This window comes from Cydia strobilella, chromosome 7 (genome assembly GCF_947568885.1).
Source record: "Cydia strobilella chromosome 7, ilCydStro3.1, whole genome shotgun sequence".
Lineage (NCBI taxonomy): Eukaryota > Metazoa > Arthropoda > Insecta > Lepidoptera > Tortricidae > Cydia > Cydia strobilella.
Window position 1 is genome coordinate 11,967,294 of NC_086047.1, and position 8,574 is coordinate 11,975,867.

The window sequence follows — 8,574 nt, forward strand, 5'->3', positions numbered from 1 at the left end:
ACGCATATCAGTGAAAGAACATGGGTCAAAATAATAAAAATAATTAATGCAAATAAAATAAAAAACATTTATCCATATTTAAATACATTTTATCGTATTTTTATAAATCTTCATTTTTAGTTTTAAAGTGTGTCGATAGATGGCAGTGAATTTAGTGTGGTTACAAAATTTACTATGACAGTACCGCTCTATAATATTACATCCTCTTTGCTACCACTAAATAAAATTACACTCCAAAATGTTTTTTTTTTTGCCCTTATTCAAATTTTTGACGTGATTTAAACGGCATAGAGTAGTAGGTGTATATCGAACGATACAGTACCATTTTTGTATTTTTACGTCCTTGACTGTACCTATCCAAATCGGGTACACTACATATTTCCGAAAAAAATTTATTCCGAATTTTAGAATGTCGAATTTTATCATTCCGATTTTTAAATGCTCGACCCATCAAAATTCCGACTGTCATAATTACGAATGATGAAAATCACGAAGATTTATATTTCCGAAAACCCAAAAAGCCGAATTTTGTAAATTCCGAACTACATAATTCCGACTATAACAATTCCGATGGTGGCAAACACCGAATTTAACATTTACGATTTTCAAAATCACGAATTCGGAATTGCCCTTATTCCGAATTAACGTGATTCCTATTTTAAATATCCCAATTTTTTAATTTCCACTTTTTTGGCAACAGTTCGTTTTCTTGGGGGTCGCAGTTCTAACCTAACCTAACTCACTTTTCTGGCAACAGTTCGTTTTCTTGGGGGTCGCAATTCTAACCTAACCTAACCTAACCCACTTCTGGCAACAGTTCGTTTTCTTGGGGGTCGCAGTTCTAACCTAACCTAACCCACTTCTAGTAACAGTTCGGGTTCGCAGTTCTGTCTAATTTATTTATGCCGAATTTTTATGCCAAAAATATTTTATGCCGAATTTAACATGACGCGGCACGACAGGTACCCGTAATAATTACTAAAACGTGAGTCTTCATTTGAATATCACGGACTTCATTTTTCCAATCTTGTAAAAAACCGAATTTCTGAATACCGAATTATTTTATTTCCGATCGGACAATGATTTTTCGGAATTTAGGAATTCGGAAAAAAATATTTTCGGAAAAGTGTAAAATCGGAACTTTAAGCTTTCTGTCAAGTGACAATCGGATTTAAAGTTTTCGGAAATAGCACATTCGTGATTTTATTCCATCGTGTTTTTAAAAATCGTAATTTTGATATTTCGGACTTATAAATAATCGGGATTATGAAAGTCGTGGTTATAAAAATCGGAAAAACGTATTTCGGAATATTTGGGTGTTCCCATCAAAATCATGTCATCCAAATCGGTCCTCCAGTGAAATCAGTCTAAGCATGACGCCGGCGGCGGGCAGTGTCTGCCCCTTTTTTTTTTGTTTTCGGAGTGGCAAATGCAACTGCGTAGCGTCTGCCCCTACGACTTGTTGATAGTCATAGCGAAGCAGACGCTCACGGGGACCTGTAGGCGCTTAAAGCGGAACGGGAAGTTGCTCGGAATGAGGGGGATACGCAGAATGAACAGAGCTTCTCCGGCGCCACACTCCGTCAGGATCTATGTATTGCGTACGATGTATTTGGGATCACAATCGAGACTCACGCTGGCTTGCCGTTTCAGCCGAAAGCGAAGCGACCTACCTGGCTAGAGCGCCACTGAGTCTCTCACCGTGGTTTTTCTTAGACTCCTGAGACCGTGCCCCTTGTGGCCGCAATGCATTGCGAGACTTTCGCGAAAGATTCGATTTTTTTCGGGAAGGCATGGTAACGCGTATAAGTCCCAAATCGTTTTTTTTAACCAAGTTTTTTTTTAAAGTACCCACCTTCGTGACCATTATTAAGAGGAAAGGGCACGGCCGCTTCTCCATGCAAACGCAGTCTCCATTTTTTGGATAAAAACTACCCTATGTTCTTCCACGGGACTCAAACTATCTCTATACCAAATTTTATCTAAATCGGTTTAGCGGTTTAAGCGTAAAGAGAAATTAAAAAAAGTTTTTATCATATTTTTTGTGTTTTCACTCGGGAATGGTGTCATTTTGATATCATAAATGAATTCGGCAAACCCGATTTATACAAAAACGATACCTAACTTGGCCTAGTAACTAAAATGATATAGTTATCAAGATAAAGTTTTTAACCCCTTTTTCCATGGGGGATGAATTTTTAAAAACGCTGAAAAAAAATTCTTGCTTTTTAATATAATTAACGTTTTGCAAAGTTTTAAGTTCCTGGCTTTAAATAAAATTTGCACCCCAAGACAAACTTTCATCCCCTTTTCAACCCCCTGAGGGTTTAAATTTCCAAAAACGTCAAAATTAGTTTTTTTGTAATCGTCTATCATACATTTCTAAGAAGTTTCAAAGCATTTGTAATGGATTCAAACTTTCAACCCCCTTTTAACCCTGTTAGGGGACGAATTCTTGAAAACGCTAAAATTACTTTTCCTGTATTATAATAATATGCCCATTATACAAAGTTTCAAGTAACGCACTAAAAAAAATTGAACTCCATACAAACTTTCAACCTCTATTTCACCTCCTTAGGGGATGAATTTTCAAAAAAACTGAAATTAGTTTTCTTGTATTTCAATAATATATCTTCTTACGAAGTTTCAAATTGCTAGCTTAAAATAAATCTTGAACTCCATACAAACCTTCATCCCCTTTTTAACCCCCTTAGGGGTAAAATTTCTCAAATTTTTATAGCCTATAATCTGGCCGTGGATTTTTTCGACAGATTAGTAAAGTTTGCATCAAAATCCGTTCAGCCGTTTTCATTTGTAGCGCGGTCAAATAAACAGACAAACAGATAAACAGATAAACAGATAAACAGATAAACAGACAAACAGATAAACAGACAAAAATTCTAAAAACTGTTGGAATGTGGTCTGTTATCGATTCTAAGTATCCCCAGCCAATTTTTTTTCGAATATCTTCCATGTACAGACTTTCGACCCTCTTCCGCTTTATTATATGTATAGATACTATATGTGGAAACATTATGAAGGTACCCAGTAGGTAATAGGTATCTAATATTTATTTATTGTATAGGTATCTAATATCTATTTATTCAAAGCAGCACTGTTATTTTCAAATCTCAACTCGAGTTGTATTGGATTTGGTCAAATCAAGTTGAAATTTTTGAAGTTAGAATAGGCCTCCTAGTTTGGTGCTTTAGCATATCGTTGTTGGCAATGTTGGTGTGACGAAGTAAGAAAGCAATCAACTCAATTAACCGTAGGTAACGTTATTAATTTATTATCGTTATTTTTTTTAATTTGGTATACCCATACCAACTTGGTTTGGTGGTAATTACTGGGATTTTTTTCCTAATATTAATAATTAATTATTAAATCACTATATTTATACTATACTATTTCTACTATTTTTATTAGTATTGAACGCTAACAAAATTTTGGTGGTAACTACTGGGAAAAAAATCCCACCTTTAACAGTGGTAAAAGTTGGTGGTAACTACTGGGATTTTTTCCCATTAGTTACCACTGGTAACAACTTGGTGGTAACGTAATAAAATGTTATAATTTTATTATTTTTAATATTTACGGTGCAGAACAATTAAGTAGTAGTAGTAGGTACTTTTACCAACAAATATTAGTTATACTCACAATAACACAACTTACAACGCAACACAACTTATACTCATTGTCAAACAAAGTAGAGTATAAAGATTGGTATTTGTATGTTTATATCAGTATGGATATTACAGGATATTTTTTTAATAAACTGCAATATTATACGATGTGAATATATAGGTCATACTGAGCAACTTTTACTAAGAGATCAACCCCGAAATTACGAAAAAAATGGCGTTTTCATAAATTTTGTCTTGTCTGATGTTGATATTTCTAGCTAGGGTCAATTTTTTTTTAGCGATTTCGGTATTGGTCCCATAGTGAAAGTTAATCAGTATGGTTTATCTCTTCACATCGTAAAATATTACAGATTATTAAAAAAAAAACATCCTGTATAACTGATACCCAAAGATTTTTCATTAACTTTTGCAATAATTTAGTATTGCACGATGCACGTGCGGATCGCGCCCCGTGTGTTTCCATGGTGGGTACGGGTAGCAATCTCGTGCTATCTCATATCAGCTGTGCACTGTATACAAAACGGACCTTTTGCCCTTCACTGCTTGTGGTACACTTTCTGGAGAGTTCGTGCACGAATGTTGCCAGAGCATAATACAGGCAGTATCGCAGTTGCTGCTGCTAAGCCGCTGGAATGAAGATAACTTTTATTGACCTACACATTATTAGATATTTCTATAGGGTTTGGGTGTGATTTTTCGCCTATGGTTCCACGCAAATGTGACGTTTATTAGGTAAAATTAAAAACGTCAAGAAATGCCATTTCATTTCATTGAATTGTAACTTTTTAGTACTCCGCACAATACGTGAGTTACAGGTGTTTATTTATCAAGGTTTTGGATGCCATTCAAATATAGCATTTTTGGCCGCCATATACCTGGGAATTTCCAGCCTGATTCGCAGCATTTAAGATCCCATCACCAAGACTATATCTCACGTATTGGTTGATGATGAACGATAGTTTCGCCGTGGAATAATCCGCGTTAACTGTTTGATTCATAGGCCCATAACGGCCCACGCTTTACTCTACTGGACTATTATACATCAGCATCGGAATAACGTAAGTCATTCTGGGTATTTCTATAGATGTTACAATGTAATCCTAACCTTAACATGGTTGACTATTAAGTATGCATAATTTAGCATGTCTGCACTTAGTATGCAGTCTAAGATGCATTTGTGGCTTACTTCCATCCGCATTGAAGATTTGTAACCAAAATATGTATGAAATTGTAATAGGCCTGGTAGTCTTTCTAAAAATAAATCCACAAAGTGTAGAGAATAAATAACTGGTAGATCAAATTGAGATAAATGCAGTATTACAAATTAAATTAAAATAACCAAGCAACATACTTTAAAAAGTCTGTAACGTTACCCGCCCTGCCTCTTATTATCTTTTGATTTGCAAGTAATACCGGTATTGGAATCCATTCATGAGGCAAGTTTCCGGTCAAAATGGAACTGCAAAGGTGTAAAATGTCAACCAGTTGAATTGCTCAACCGTCATAATACATTATGAGTTATGACAGTAAACACCGTTTCGCAGGTACTCGTGAATAGTTTAAACCGCACAGTAGCCGCAGGGCCGTTTTGCTTGTCAATGAACGACTTTATCTGACATATGAAATACGGCTAAACTGAGCACAATAAACTAAGGGATAAGCAATAAGATTACAGTTTTGATATATTAGCGCAATGTGCATTATGCTTCACATTAGATAACATACAATGGACAACATTAATTAAAAATATATATTGCATTTTAAAAGTTGAATGAGAGACAAAGAATTTTACGTAACGTCTCGACGAAATTTAACGGGGTTAACTTCATAATTGAATGTAAAATTAAACTTTCACAAAATATATCAACGGCGAAACGACGTTTCAATTTCTCGAATACGAGAAAATGTTTCCAGCACCTCTGACACCTTCATAAGATTTTTAGTAAAAACAAATAATTTGGTCGGCTATATCGGTCAACTAATAAAAAGAGAGATGATTCAATATTCTTCACGCATACTGAAAATATATATTACAGTTCGCATGCCAAAACATAATACATTAGTCTAGTCTTATATATGTATTAGAAAATAAAGTATCACTTAGAACACTAGTTTTTTGTGATGTTCAAATTGCACATTTAAATAGATTTTAGATAATTATCGGTGGCAATGGCGCACACCGATGCTCAACGTGAATGAGTCAGTATTGCACTGTGTATTTTCTAGTGCACAACTGTACATGGCTAAAATTAGAACAGCTTTATTGTTTGTTGAGCTAACAATTTTACACTGTTTTGTAGGTTTTGTGTTTATTGAAATTGTCGGTAGGTATTACCATTATCTAATATGATAATAATAGATTTAATTTCATGTATTTAATTACAGTGATTCCTAAACCTTGGTTTATAATTTATGTTTATTTAATGTTTACTAAGCAGGTTGATCTGTGTTATTAAGTCAATTGTGATAGTGATAAATTGGTAGGTGTATGAGTCGTTGTTAGCGCTGGTATGGAATTTTTGTGAAAAGTTTTTAAATAAAAACCAATCATTAGTAACCGAAATCACGTAGTGAAGGTTGTAATTTTTATAAGAATAGTTTTTTTATTAAATCATTGTAGACTAGGTTTATTTATTTAGCATTACTTACCAGTAGCTAAACGTTTTTTTTTGTTCTATTTATGCCTTATATATTTAAGAAATACATATTTACGAATTTAAAACAATCCAACTCGATCGAAGATATCGCGCTGCGCCTGCGCTTCAATTTGGCTCAAAATCTGAGCCCGCGCCGTCGCCGCCGCGCCGGTAAAACGACGCGCTTCCATTACCTATACAACAAATACTTACACCTTTCACACCAAATCATTTTGAACCTACAGTCCATTTACACAAAGTGTTATTTTATAAACATCTATATTGTACGGTAATCTCGATGGGACTGGCTTACTTCCAGGAAGGTAATTGAAGAGTTTACAGGAGTAATGCATTGGATAATGAATAATGGATATGGTAAGGAAGAGAAACTGATATGTTAACTAACTAGTAAACAACGTAGTAACTAGTCAACAAGCAGAGCACAAAAAGCGTTCCATCACTTACTAAGCTTATTAAAAAGTTTTTAGAATTTATGCCTTTCATGCAATAAAAGCACTTGAATCCCAAAATAAATAAGGATGTAATTAGGTAGGTAATAAATAAGACTTCCTAATTACGACTAAAGACAATACACTACAACCATCAGCTTCGAATAAAACAAATGTTACTGCACTCTTAGGTAGTCTCTTAAACCTGTTTTCTGCACACCAAATATTCCCAAAATATCTTGAACAATAAAACCAGAATGTAGACAGGTGCAAGCAAACCTGTAAGAGTTCATTGCAAAAGCTAACCTTATCTTAAAGTAATATAGTCTACAATCGATTAAATAACTACTATATCGTGTTGAAGGACTTGAAGGTTAAGTGGGTTGCTTAAGTTACATAATATAGTTCGCTTGCAGACTCAATGAAATACTGAAAATCCTTATTTACACTCTGTAATTACTATTGAGGAGAGTCTTTTCAAAAGGGCTTATTTCTATAGAGAAATAAGCCCTTTTGAAAAGACTCTCCTTTTGCACACCCCAACCCCTTTGAACCACCCTGGCCCTTTTGAACACTATACAAAAATAAGCCCTTTTGAAAAGACACTCCTCTATTGTTGTAATAATTTAAACCTTGTAGTTCATCGTAGCATCTGTTTTTTTTTAAATTATATTTTCATCTTGATTGTCCTAACGTCTCCGTCTCTACTTTCTATTAGGTATTATGAACATTATATACGTACTGAGTTTCAGATCTATTTCCGTCTAGAGACATGGATTACACAAACAAGTATAATTATTTTTCATATTTCGCGTAGAGATCGTAGCATCGCCCACATCAATGCCGTATTCATATTAGAAAAATGTCGTATCAAATTCAAATTGTATGCACACAAGAGTCGTTTTAATGTAAGTCGTTAACGCTCTATGGGTTGGAATTAGCCGTTAATCGGGTTTTGTCATTTAAATTCAAAGACAATGTAAACAGAAAATCCGCAGATATTAAAACGGGCCATAGTGAAGCTACGGTTTAAATTTCAAGGCCACTGCTCAAGTCACGAGCGATAGCGAAGTACCTATAAAGATTTCACAGAACCTAATTTGGCATAACTTGAGAAACCTAAGTACATGATTAAAAAATATATTTTTTAGCTGACAACTTCCTTGAGAATAAAGACACAGTTTTCACTTTTGCAGTTTAAACAAATTTTGATCTAATAGTACATTGTGATACAAGTGTGCTAAGTTCGTTACTACACACGAGGCGATATGGTGCGCGCGAGCTGTAAGCGAGCGCGCAATAAGAAAGCCGATGTGTAATGACCAATGCACACGCGTTTCATACGACGTTTTTCAACACACTTGCACACAAAAAAAGCTTTCTTAATAATCAAATTTTAATTGTTAAAACAGTTAGTATGCAGTGTTGCATCTGTCATACTGCCGGCCGCCCCTCGCCCCGGTCGCGGGCTTTATTGTAGCTTGTGAGTCTAATTTACAGAACCCTATTAATGCCTCTGCAAGTCTGTAACGATACTAAAAACAGTGCTACATTGCGTCTAAAGTGTCTAGACTGACTCGGTAAATTATTGTGACCTGTTTATGAATGTCCAGCAAATATTTCATGTTAGGAAGGTTTCTAAATGTACACCTAGCTCCAACAGTGCATGGCCACTTTATGAATGAATTCCATACCATACCATATTGTTTTCAAACGGTTATGGATATCATCTGTCAGCTGTCAACTTTTCTGGTTGAAGAAATGTCTGAGCCGTCAGCAGCTTGTGGCGTCATATCCATAACCGTTTCATAACAAATTATTATTATCTCAATAGACCTCAGC